Genomic DNA, 13407 nt, shown 5'->3' on the forward strand with positions numbered 1-13407 from the left:
GTAACTCTTATGGATAAGACGACCGGTGTAAGTGAAATGAGAGTTCGGTGTACTTGTAATAAACGAAGCGACAATGACCATGTTTTAATTACGTAGCCAGGTATGAATTTTCTAATAAAAGCGTATATACTTAATAGACTATATGTTCACGAATGACTTCTGCAGTTATCTGCGGGCGGTGGCTTAAATAGTCCTGCTCTGAAACATCAACGACTATTTTAATTACCTCTCGCTTAACCATCTACCTATCAGAGTTCCGAGCCAAAGCGTCCAGTAGTTAATTGAAAATACTTTTTAAAAAATATAACAGGTTTCTTAGAAACATAAAAGAAATTAAACATCCGAATTTGAAAAAAATATAATAATAAAAGTACGTTATTAATAAGCTTTTATCTTCATACGTATGTATGTTAGTATGTAACGGAATCTTTGAACATGATTTTGACCCCCTTCAAAACGTCGAATTAGCTCGAAATTTGGCATACTTATTAAGGTCAGATGACATTTCAATATTTTAAACAGTTTTCAATATTTTATTTATTTTTATTCAATATTTATTTTATTCAATATTTTAAACATCCTTACTAGGATAATCAGGATTAACGATTTTTTGTTTTCCTGAGACCCGAAGTGTCTGCGTCAAAACCATGAATGGAAACTACCAGGCGCGCCGATCACCTATTTTTCGAATAATTTATTGACTGATTCAGATGAAATTTTTGGAAAATTGAAAAAAAATAATGAAAAAATTGAAATTCAACTAAAAGATGAAAAATAAATAAAAGATTTAAAAAAAACGCTTTTATAGAAATATAAAATTTGATTTTCTATTTTTTGTTGGATTTTCTATAAAAGCGTTTTTTTTTAATCTTTTATTTATTTTTTATTTTAATTGCGTGAACGATTCAAACAACAATGAAAGTAGCAGCAGCACGCCTTAAAATTTCCGTCACTTTTTTTTAATTGTTTCAATGTGTGAGCTAACTTATGGTCCACCAGGTGTTATGTGGTTACCGGAGCCCATAGACATCTAGAACGTAAATGCCACCACTCACTTCTAGACATGAGTTGTAAGGTCTCAGTTTTAACAGTACAGCGGCTGCCCCGCTCTTCAAACTGAAACGCATTACTGCTTCACGGCAAAAATAGGCAGGGCGGTGGTTCCTACCCGTGCGGACCCGTGCGTGCGTCACAAGACGTCCTACCAATAGCAGCTTGAATATTAATTGTCTATTTGATTATAGCTTAACTAAATAAATAGTTCCTAATATAGTTTTACACGGATTTTGCATCTGCCCGTACTCGAGAAAGATCCTCGATTCTCAAAATATCTTCAGTAAACACATGAAGGGCCTTTGCTTTTTTCATTTACACTTTTTTTTTTTGTATTGTAATGCGTGAAAGTGTCATCGTATTTCATTTTGTGCCGGATCACTTAGCTCGGCACTGTTTCCAATGTGCCACGGTGCTATGTCGTGGTCAAAGTTTCAAATTAGGTATATATCCGACAAATAGACGCTTTAAAGTGAATTCTCCCGAGTATTATTTTATTTATTTATATATAGCCATCCAGAGCTCATGACCCTTCTGATGTTAAATGATCACCGGGTCACACAGATGCCGGAGCGTGAATGCCGCTGCCCTTCTATGATGTAAGATTGAGGTCTTATATTACATTTGACCTTCAAATCGTAAAATCCTGGCCGTAAAATCATGGTCGCATCCTTGTAGCCCTGTGGTCGTCCCGTAAATATGATACTGGTGGTAGGATGTCTTGTGAGTCCGCACGGGTAGGTACCACCATGCTAACTATTTCTGCCGAGAAGCAGTAATGCGTCTTGGTTTGAAGGGCGGGGCAGCCGTTGGAACCATACTGAAACCTTACAATTTATATCTTAAGGTAGGTGGCGCATTTACGTTGTAGATGTCTATGGGCTTCAGTAACCACCAGGTGGGCTATGAGCTCGTCCACCTATCTAAGTAATAAAAAAAATATGATAAAAAGGTGATTTTAAGAATTTGGCAGTTGAATGGAAATGTATTTTTAAATTAAATTTGAAGTTGTGGTCTTATACGCGTTTCTGCTGGTCATACCCAAACAGACGGCCATGATTAAGTTCCTCTGACCATGGAGTCTATTAACAACTATATCGGTATCGGTCCGTGCCATAATCCCGTACGACAATGGACTCGTACCCAACACTAGTGGCCACTGGCCGGCCTGCGTTGTCCAGATAGTGTCCGATGATTTAACGCTCAACTTTTGACACAACTAAGCTTTTTGGACACGGCCGCCTCTTGCCTATAAATAACGTCTTACGTGAACCCGTGACTGCGGCGCCAAACATAACATTAAAGCGATTCCGATCTGACTGATTTGTGGAGTCTAGATTGTAACAAACAATGGTCATTGTCATAATGGTTTTCACTATTTAATTACATTTTTGAAAAAAATTTGAAATCATCATGGCCTAAGCGATAAGGCGTCCGGTGCATTCGTATCTAGCGATGCACCGATGTTCGAATCTCAGGCGGGTACCAATTTTTCTAATGAAATACGTACTCAACAAATGTTCACGATTGACTTCCACGGTGAAGGAATAACATCGTGTATTAAAAATCAAACCCGCAAAATTATAATTTGCGTAATTACTGGTGGTAGGACCTCTTGTGAGTCCGCGCGGGTAGGTACCACCACCCCGCCTATTTCTGCCGTGAAGCAGTAATGCGTTTCGGTTTGAAGGGTGGGGCAGTCGTTGTAACTATACTGAGACCCTTAGAACTTATATCTCAAGGTGGGTGGCGCATTTACGTTGTGGATGTCTATGGGCTCCAGTAACCACTTAACACCAGGTGGGCTGTGAGCTCGTCCACCGATCTAAGCAATAAAAAAAAATAGTTCGATGGCTAGCTGTAGTAGTGAGGGAGTAACCCAGTTGCACAAAGTGAAGTTAATAAGGTAATCAACTGCAAGCTTAGTCTCATCGCCGTGACCGCCTCTGCTGCCAAACAATCTTGCGTTCCAATGTTAAGGATAAGGAAGTTCATTAAGAGATCGCACCTCTATGAAATTAAAATCTCTAGGCGCGGCGTACTGTTTAATCCAGGACTGTTATCGTTTAAAACAAAATTCCTTTTATATACTCATAGTGACTTGTACCATAAGAAAAATGTATATATTTCGGGCGTCCGCGATAAACCACGGCTGTTCATATATCAAGTATTTGTTTGAGGGCGCACTTTCAGTGATTTGTGGCGTCCACCCATCCTTAAGCCTTTCTTATGGTTCATTGTTCTAAAGACGTAACGCATTGGACATAGTCATTTCTTCAGAAGTTTTCATCGCAACTTCCGGTGTCAGTTATATTGTTTAACGATTGGTAAACTCGCTGAGATTTTATTGCCATAATTTTTCACTGGAATTCCTTCGTTTTTGAAGTGAAACTTCTTTAAGCGCGTTGAGAGTAAAATTTAACACGCGCCAGATTCGTTACGGCCAGAGAAAAAAGATACAATTTAGGAAGAGCTAGAGTGAGAAAATAGACAGAGCGTCTCGCGAACCACTCGAACGTGGAGAGAGGGAAAGAACATAGCGAGCTAGGTCGTTTCTCTTATACACAGCATTCCCTATTAGAAGGGAAATTGGATTTAAGGATGAAAAATGAAGTAAGCCACAATACTACACACCATAAAAGAAGTTTCACTTCTTTCACGTGCACCAAGTGGCACGCGCACCATTCTTTTGTTTTCAATCCCAAGTTCTAAGACTTAATGTAGGTGGAATAACATGTTACAAAGTCTTACGAGTGGATGGAATCATAATAGAAAGAATGCTATAAACATTTAAGATTCATTGGTGGGGATTGACAGGAGATGCTCTGTCCCTTTTCCACAAACCGAGTTTCAATTTGAAAAATTGTCTTGAATGTGAAATTTCTATACAACGTAGCGTGCTCTTCGTTGAGCATAAACTAGAAACGATAACAGCCTCCTTATTTCTAGATAGAATTATATTTCCGTTTTAGTTGTTAGTTTTTTTTGTGTTGCTTAGGTTGGTGGAGCCCATGGCCTACCTGGTGTTAAGAGGTTACCGCAGCCCATAGACATCTACAACGTAAATGCCGCCACCCACCTTGAGATATAAGTTCTAAGGTCACAGTATAGTTAAAACGGCTGTCCCACCCTTCAAGCCGAAACGCATTACTGCTTTACGGCAGAAATAGACAGGGTGGTGGTACCTACCCGCGCGGACTCACAAGAGGTCCTACCACCAGTAATAAGAGGTCCTACGACCAGTAGTATTATTTAAGATTAGATTTGATGAGCCAATGTCAACGTGTCGGTCGGCATTCATATTTGTAAATACGATTTAGTCTCCCATAAGAATATAACGAAGACAATCTTTGATGTCGTATTCGTCTTATTATAGAGCATCCTTTCGAGCGCACAATGTCGCTATTTCCTATTTGTTGTGTAAATACATTGAGTTGTGAATGTTTGGATGCGGCTTTCCTGTTCATATCATCGGGTTCGATGTTACAAATTTAAAACAGGGTATGTTGTCTATGAAAGTATGAACGAAATCTAAGTTTTATTGGTTATTGTACACATATATAGCAGTGGTACTCAACATGGGCTTACGAAGTACTTCCACAATTGCAGAAACTGATTTGAAAGTCCACTGTAACAGAATCGCACTGAATCGTTATTGAATGTAACTGAATCTTATGTGGATGGGAGTTCTTTTTTTGGAACGAAGTTCCTTATGGGACGATGCGGAGGGGTACCCTAACTGGGAAAAAGTGTCCGTAACGTAAGATTTTTATAACTTAACTTTGGAATAACGTACAAATTAGTAATGCACACAGTGTACGACTTAACTTTGTAATAACGTACAAAAAATAACATATTTTTTTATCATTCATTGACCACGATCTCAGAGCGTTCGTTTGCGCAATACACTAACTCTTATGCAATGAACCGTGAATGAAGTGTACCACAATAAGTTCGCACGTTACCGAATGACCGTGGGTTGTTGCGAAACCTCTAGATTTATTTTCTTTATACCTCGAATAGAACTTTAAATTAATATTTTTATAATAAGGAGCATCGCTCCTATCCGGTGTCCCACGACACCACACATTTTTTTTTAATTATCTTTGTAGGTAGACGAGGATACGGCCCAACTGATGGTGAGTGATTACCGTCGCTCATGACGTCAGTAATGCAAGGGGCAGAGCCGCTGCTTACCATAAAATTCGTTGCAGAGAAAATTCTAAATACTACCACATCATAAATTTTGTTCATCCACAAAAATATTTTGATCGTATCGCCTGAGCTTTCTTTCGGCCACCCCTGACGCAGTGATGACCGCTCCAGCCCCAATAAAAACATACATCCGAATAATAAAATTATACATTATTATAATAAAAGCATATATTTATTGTAATAAAAATACGTAATAACGCGATAAAAACACTACGAGATTCGGACAATCGCAGTTTTATCGGCAAAACAGTTTTTTTTAGTATTTGCAGGAATTTTCCATGTAGGAAATGTAGTTGGACAAAGAATCTTACTTTTTAACCAGCTTCAAAAAAGGTACCTCAGTTCGACTGTATATTTTTTTTATGTTTGTTACCTCATAACTTTTGACTGGGTGAATCGATTTTGATGATTCTTTTTTTATTAGAAAGCTGACGCTTCCCGTGTAGTCCCATTTCGATTTAGTCCAGTTCTGATAATTGTATCCATGAGAAAACCATATAAGTCTTAATTTGCATTAAGTACGTGCGCGACAAATATATGACTCAATAACTTAATATCACGTCAACAGATTTCGATGATTATTGTTTTTAGTGTAGGTATTTCAAGGTGAGTGGCGCACTTACGTTGTAGATGTCCATGGGCTCCAGTAACCACTTAACACCAGGTGGGCTGTGAGCTCGTCCACTCACCTAAGCAATAAAAAAAGAAAAAGGTATATTAATTTGTTTTGGAATATCTTTTTTTGTTTCTATTTGAAGTCGGTTTTTGTTAAAGCATGTCTATTTACAATTATTATTACTAGTATGTGTTTCTATGTCAATGATTCAAATTGAGGGGCCACAGGCTATTTGGTTTAAGCGACATTTTGGTTGATACTCAACATCAGATGTTTCTATCTTTGTAATTAAAGGTCTGATTTATTTGATATTTGCATCAATGGTTTGAGTTTCAGTAATATAAAAGTTTCAGGCATACAGGTTATTAGCCCATAGTGCCCTAGGCTGTTGGCAGAGCTGCTGCCTCGAAGCGTACCGCCTACCTTGATTTGTATCAGATTTTTCTCTCCTCTCATGCATTTAGTGGTTATTTAGACCGACTGGGTGATGAATACCCCTTCCAGCGCACTGGGCGTATGGTTATACCGCCATGTCTCGGAAGAGAGGCCGCCCCAGAACAAGTTGGCGTCGCTCGGTGGAGCAGGAGCTAGGGTCTTGGGCATGACGTGGGAGGAGCTAGAACAGACTGCCCAAGACCGATGTAAATGGAAAAATAATAATTCGAGCCCTACACCCCTCCTCCTCCTCCTCCTCGCGTCGTTTCCTCACTGCTGAGGGTCGTGACCATTATATGTCGACAGGATTTTGCTCCTTGTAATGTTCCGCCAGCGCCTCCGATCATTGGCCGCATGAAGGGCGTCATGGAATGGGATCTCTAGTGTGGTGCGGATTTGGTCGAACCACCTTGTCGGACTGCGCCCGCGCGGTCTCTTTCCCTCGATCTTCCCTGTCACGAATAGTCTCTCTGAGCTATCCGATGTTTTCCGAGCAATATGACCGAAGTACTCGAGTGCGCGAGTAATAGGAAAGAATGTTGATGATGATGATCAATGGTTCGATGATGTTTTTAATTGAGCTTCAATTCGATTTTCTCCATTGAAATAAATAGCTAATGATTTTTTTTGTTGTTATGATATGAACGAAATAAATACAAAAGGTTAATTGTAATGAAGATTGTAGAGTTTTAATGTTTTGCACCACACATAATAATATAATGAACTAATTTTTTTATGTTGAATTTGTAAAACAAAATTACCGGACTTGTATACTTGATAATTGTTTTAATTATGCTTCAATTAAAAAGTGTTGTAATGACCGTATTCAATGCCAATTTGATCCGTAAGTGCGTTGCATCCTGTTGGATGGGATTCAGCATAAAGCGCCAAGTTTCTAATATTTTTTTAATGATGAAGTACCTATATGTAGATAAAAGAAAAACTGCCTAAGCTTTTTTGTTTGTTTTAAATCAGTACAATTCAAGGTTGGGGGCGCCTGGTCATTTTTGCGGGATCCAGTATTCACTTTATCCATAAGTTCGGTCAAGCTCACGGTTAATCTGGTATTAAGTGGTCCCTAGAATCCTACAAAAACTGAATGACACTCCCCACCTCGAGGTATCAGTTCTAGACAGTTCTTCACAAGACGCCCTACCATTAGTAAGTGATTTATGGTGTGGTATGGTGATTTTATTCGTGTAAGTAACTCTTGCTTAATACTGTTGACCATTCTTTTGGGAATCCTCTAGTCGCATTTTACTACACCCGCGGGATGAGATAGGGTGGTGCTTTAAAGCTCTTAAAGGGGAAATGAGTTGTGAGCCACCAGCTCTAAGGCACATGGTTACGTGTCCTTTACATCACATATGAACATTGCCGCCTGTTGAGATATCCGTTTAAATATCAAATTTCTTTTAGTCAATAATAATCAAGTTATATGAAATTATCGTTAGCGGATACTCGCGATCTTACGATATTTTTATCTCAAATTTGAACTAACCTCGATAACAATTTGTTACAAGACGTGTACTGAGCCACGACTTGAGATCGTAAATATTCATGATTGACAAGGTAAACAGTTGAATAACAAAAGCTCAGAAGACGGTAAACGTTCCCCCGTATCGCGTTCTAAGTCCAACGCAAACAAGTTTAGTGTCGTGCGATAGAAATACTGAAGTGATAAGCCGAGATAAACTATAGAATCGATAGACGTGAACGGTCATGTATTTAGCGTTATGATTGAATACCCAATATTGTTTTGTCTCTAAGAAGGCATTATGCATGGATTACGATTTAGAATTCTGACCGATAAATACAGAATATAAGATCAGATAAATATCCAGTAAATAAATAATTTGTAATTTGTAATCAATATTTATTGAGTGGCAGACATGCTTCTCTTTCATAATCGTGAGATTCGTGAAAGCTATTCTTGAGCGAACTTTCGTAAGTTGAAGGTAAGTTCAAAAGTTTTCTTTCAATTAATAAAAACCGCTATAGAGTTTCAATTCAATTATATATAATACTGATAGTTGTAGATATATGTATTATATAGGGAACATAAAAAGCTAAAGTATAAACAAGACGATTTTAATTACCATTGAACGCTTCCAATATTGCACATATGTTTTAACAAGCTCACAACTTAGCTATTATTTAGTGACTACCGTAACCCATCGACATGGGACAATGGAAGAAACGCCGCCACCCACTTTAAAACATGAGGTTGAAGTTGAATTGAGTAAAACGGCTGTCCGACCCTTCAAGCCGAACCACAAGATTGCTGCATGGTAGAAATTGGCAGGATGCTCAAAAACATATTAATAAATGTTCATACCTTCGATACAATCCAAACTACGGCCTCATGTTCTGTTTCGGTAATTCTCACTTTCACGACTTGTCACTAGATACCCAAGTTTTTAATTTTTTTTGATTGCTTAGATGGGTGGACGAGCTCACAGCCCAGCTGAAAGTAGTTACTGGAGCCCATAGACATCTACCACGTAAATGCGCCACCCACCTTGAGATATAAGTTCTAAGGTCTCAGTATAGTATAGTGCGGTATAAAAATGCACTTTCTACATTTAATATATTCTATGACGCGGCACTAATTTTGATCTGAACTCGTGACGTGCGACAGGTTGTTGATACGGGCCCAAGACGTTATCATGCTTTATAGAACTTAATGTGTGTGGTTTCGTATGTTGAAAAATTTATAGCATTAATTTTAAAATAGGGGTTTTTGGGCGTCTGTTTGTTATTAAAGCCTATATAATATATCAGGCCGAAGAGTTAAAAAAATTTAAATGTTACAAGTGGGGCAACGTATTAAACAATGAAAAAATATCCCTGAAATCAAAACGTAACACCTTTTTTTTAGTAGTAAGCATAGACTTTATTAAAAATTGCTAACATCAAAACTTTCGAAATTATTAAAACCACTTATTTTCCGAGTCATTATAGTCGAACATTAACATACCTAAATATACATAGCTGTACTAAAATATGAATAAAGTTGAAAGAAATAATTAAAAACGACTTATACTGTACAATAATTTTTCATTGAAAATTCATTTGTAAGCGAAAATTAATAGATCACAGAGGTCTAAAGTTACTGAAATCTGTAACACGATATTGTGAATGCATACCTCCATTTTAAGACATCAGGTTCAGGAGTGACTTCAAATAACGGATTTGTTATAGCTTTGTCTTATCAAGGTGCTTTTAGGTACCACAAGCACCGGTCACCGTCCTCGTCGAGCGAATTAACCCATAGCCCACTGAGTTTCTCGCTGGATCTTCTCAGTGGGTCGCGTTTCCGATCCGATGGTAGATTCTGCGAAGCACTGCTCTTGCTAGGGCCAGTGCTAGCAATACTCCGGTTTGAGCCCCGTGAGCTCACCTACATGTTAGGGCGAAGCTGAAATAGCCTCTCAAGGCTATCAGCAAAGGTAGGAAAAAAAGTCTTATCAAGTAGAGTAAAGCTACATAGGGAAAATGATAATTTTTTTCAGTTCGAATATCTTTATAGTGGCAGTGAGCACATTGAAATTTTTCGTGCGTAAACAATTGGCAGCTGCCCCAGGATTCAAGCCACGGCATCGTCCCACCATTCCGTACGAGTAAATCGGGCATTTGAATTTTTGGACAACGACCACTTCAAATATTTATTAAGACCGAAATAGGTACTATAATTTGCGAGTCGATTTTTCCATATAAATGAACGGTGTTTTATCAGAACCACTTATCAGACGGGCGAGTTTGTGTCATTACGTTCATTTTTTATGAATCGTAAACAAGTGTCTTTAGGTTCGGACGTCCACGTATGATCGTACGACCGGTCGATATCGTTATTCCTAAATTGCGATGCGCCGCACAGTGGGTCGATTCTATGATTTTAGTGACTTAGGGACCAACTTTGTTTTTTTATAATTTTTTTTATGTAGATAGATAGAGCTCGTTAATCTCAATAATAATTGTTTTGGGCAAAAATTACAAAAACTTTATAGTTTGGTCAGAAAAATGTGTTTTGTGATTTTTTTGTATGGAGCGGGTCACATTAAATTAAATTCCTGCTAAGTACCGCGAGGTCCCGCTTTGAAACTTTATTTTCCTTATACCTTGTCTAGTCTACTATCATTTGATGCTATGAACATGTGCATAAAGTTGCAACTCTGCCAAATAAATGAATCGAAAAAATTTAATAAATACATAGAATTTATTACCTTTATATTTTTTTTCGTAAGTGCTTTTAAGTTAAATTTGATATGGATTAGTAAGTAAAAGCACGTAATGATACCCATAATTAAATAATACCTAACAACAATACATTTAGTAGGTCTCTAATTATGCAATCTCTCTAAATATTATATATTTTGTTTCACCTTTCGATCGTTGGGTCAGAAGACGAAAGAAGATTGTGTAAAATATCCTCATTAGTCGACGTTCTACTTCTCATTCTTGAATAACATCTCTCTGTATATTTCCGAAAATCTTTATTGCGAGCTTCCGCTGCCTCTTCCGAGAGTTTACCTATACGAATGGCACCAAAGTTCTTCATTATTATATATCACTGCCATGTGCCAACAATTTATGGATACTGGAAGGCATATATAATACCAGGGATATAAATTAACATACAATTCTGCAGTATATCTAAAAAATTCCGAAAAATTGGAAACGCGCTCTCCAGATGCAACAGAGTGAAGAATCACGTGAAACCTTTACGTATTCCTGTTATGCGGGCTGTTTCTTCTGCATCCCTGAAAAATATTCTGGCAGTATTGCCATCATTGGTTGTTCCTACTCCTTGCTTGACAACATCTATAAGTAAACCGCATTCCTTTTTAAACGCTTGCTGTATAGCACTTTTTCTGGTTGTTATTTTTTCTTTGTCATCGCCCCTTGCAACTCCATTTCTTGAAGTCCAAACGATAAGACGTAAACAAAAAAGTGTCATTTAAAAAATTATCTCACAGGAAACTACATACGATGAAAAAATTGTGAAGTAATAAAATTATATTTACCGATATGAAGTAAGCACTCCATGCATTTTATCCAGGCATGTAAAGATGGCATTCCATACTGGAATATTTCTTCATTATTTTCTCTTTGATAAGCAAGTCACTCCAAAAAACTCTGACGGTTTTGCTTTGCAAATATCACAGACAGCAGAAAATGTTTCTGAAAAATATGAGGTTATTTTGCCGTCTATCATCATCATGTGCAATTGATGCTTAACTTCAACTTGTTTGATTTTTGATGGCTGAAGTCTTTCTATTTCTTCTGTTATGCTAGCTTTTATAATTGTCACTGTTGGCTGCGTTTCTTTTGTAAATTTAAACATTATTGGACGGCAATAAAAAGTTGATGAGGGTAGGTCGTTTTCCCAAACAATTGTTCCATCAAATTTCTGAAGCCTTATAGGAACTAGACTTTGACCTGGGGCTCTATCAAAGCCTATTTGCTTATAAGCAGTAGCTCTCTTGCCGAGTCCAAATCCGAAGTAATCACATCTAAAAGCCTATATAGCGCCAAGTTTAGTAATGCTTGCATTTTAATAGCAGCTCCTTCTTCAGTAATAATTGCCTCGTCTTACCCTGGATAACATTTGGTCTTTTCTTGCTTAATTTTATATTAAGAAGGGTATAAATCAGACCCATTTTCACTTGCTGCTTCTCTTAGGTTTATATACTGCCACTTAATTTAAGTGAAACTAATATTGCCTTATCGGGAGAATATGTACTACTTTTCACTTTACTTGTAATTAAATACTTATTAACTTTTTCTAGATCTTCGGGGTGATTTTGACAAGTGGTTCATTATTTCTCCTACATCTTCATTTCTAGTGTTTCTCAAACTAGCAATTGTAGTAGCTTTCATTTCATCCGGGGATAACGAAAGCGATTGGTAAATTTGTTCAATGCGTCTTCGTTTTTGCCTGGATCCCAATTCTTAAAAAGGTTTTCGAGGTGCAAAAATAGATGTCGAGGCTTCTGTAGTACATTTGAGTTGATAGCTTCAGGTATCATTCCTTCGGGCCAGTTTATTGCACATTCTAACCAATCACATTTTTTTCTTATAAACTGTGCTAACATGCGACTACTTCGTTTCCATATTGCACTTATATTTGAACAAAATTGCGTACAGAATTTTTGGAGCTCAACATTTTTCTCTTCGGTCACGTTTATTTGATTTTGTAGGAATTGAAAGAGTTTTTTATTATCAGACAGCGACTGTAGTTGCTCTTTTAAAATCATAAATAATCCTAAATTGTTAACAAAATTACCAATTATAACGGAAACAGCAAGATCACAACGACAATCACGAGATGTTAGTAGTAGTACGAATAAACGAACACTAGTTAGTATATAATAAACATGGTCACTTTATACTTCCAGAGACAAACAAATGTTTACTATATTTTCTACTACCCAGTAATGGCTACTTAACTAATTATCCTCATTAAATAATGTTAACTATCTTAATAATTAGAGAGATTGCTTAATTAGAGACCTACTAAATGTATTGTTGTTAGGTATTATTTAATTATGGGTATCATTACGTGCTTTTACTTACTAATCCATATCAAATTTAACTTAAAAGCACTTACGAAAAAAATATAAAGGTTTTTATTCTATGTATTTATTAATTTTTTTCGATCCATTTATTTGGCAGAGTTGCAACTTTATGCACATGTTCATAGCATCAAATGATAGTAGACTAGACAAGGTATAAGGAAAATAAAGTTTCAAAGCGGGACCTCGCGGTACTTAGCAGGAATTTAATTTAATGTGACCCGCTCCATACAAAAAAATCACAAAACACATTTTTCTGACCAAACTATAAAGTTTTTGTAATTTTTGCCCAAAACAATTATTATTGAGATTAACGAGCTCTATCTATCTACATAAAAAAATTTATAAAAAAACAAAGTTGGTCCCTAAGTCACTAAAATCACAGTATCGACCCACTGTGCGCCGAGAGCCTTTTATTGTTGTTAATTCTGCGATCGTAAACGAAACTGTCACTCTACCCCGATGGAAATAATCCGAAACTTAACATGCATATTGTTAACATAAACCTCA

General features: G+C 37.1%; 1 long non-coding RNA gene across 1 annotated transcript; it reads right to left on the minus strand.

The window, feature by feature from the left end:
• Positions 1–10780: 10780 nt before the first annotated feature.
• LOC149502112 (uncharacterized) lies at positions 10781–12917 on the minus strand. Its single transcript, XR_016323617.1, has 2 exons — positions 11347–12917; positions 10781–11238 (listed from the first exon to the last, which is right to left on the minus strand). It is a non-coding gene; the product is annotated as an uncharacterized LOC149502112 (long non-coding RNA).
• Between the last annotated feature and the right edge of the window lie 490 nt (positions 12918–13407).

The sequence above is a fragment of the Bombyx mandarina genome, chromosome 10, assembly GCF_030267445.1.
Source record: "Bombyx mandarina strain Sakado chromosome 10, ASM3026744v2".
In the NCBI taxonomy this organism is placed as follows: domain Eukaryota; kingdom Metazoa; phylum Arthropoda; class Insecta; order Lepidoptera; family Bombycidae; genus Bombyx; species Bombyx mandarina.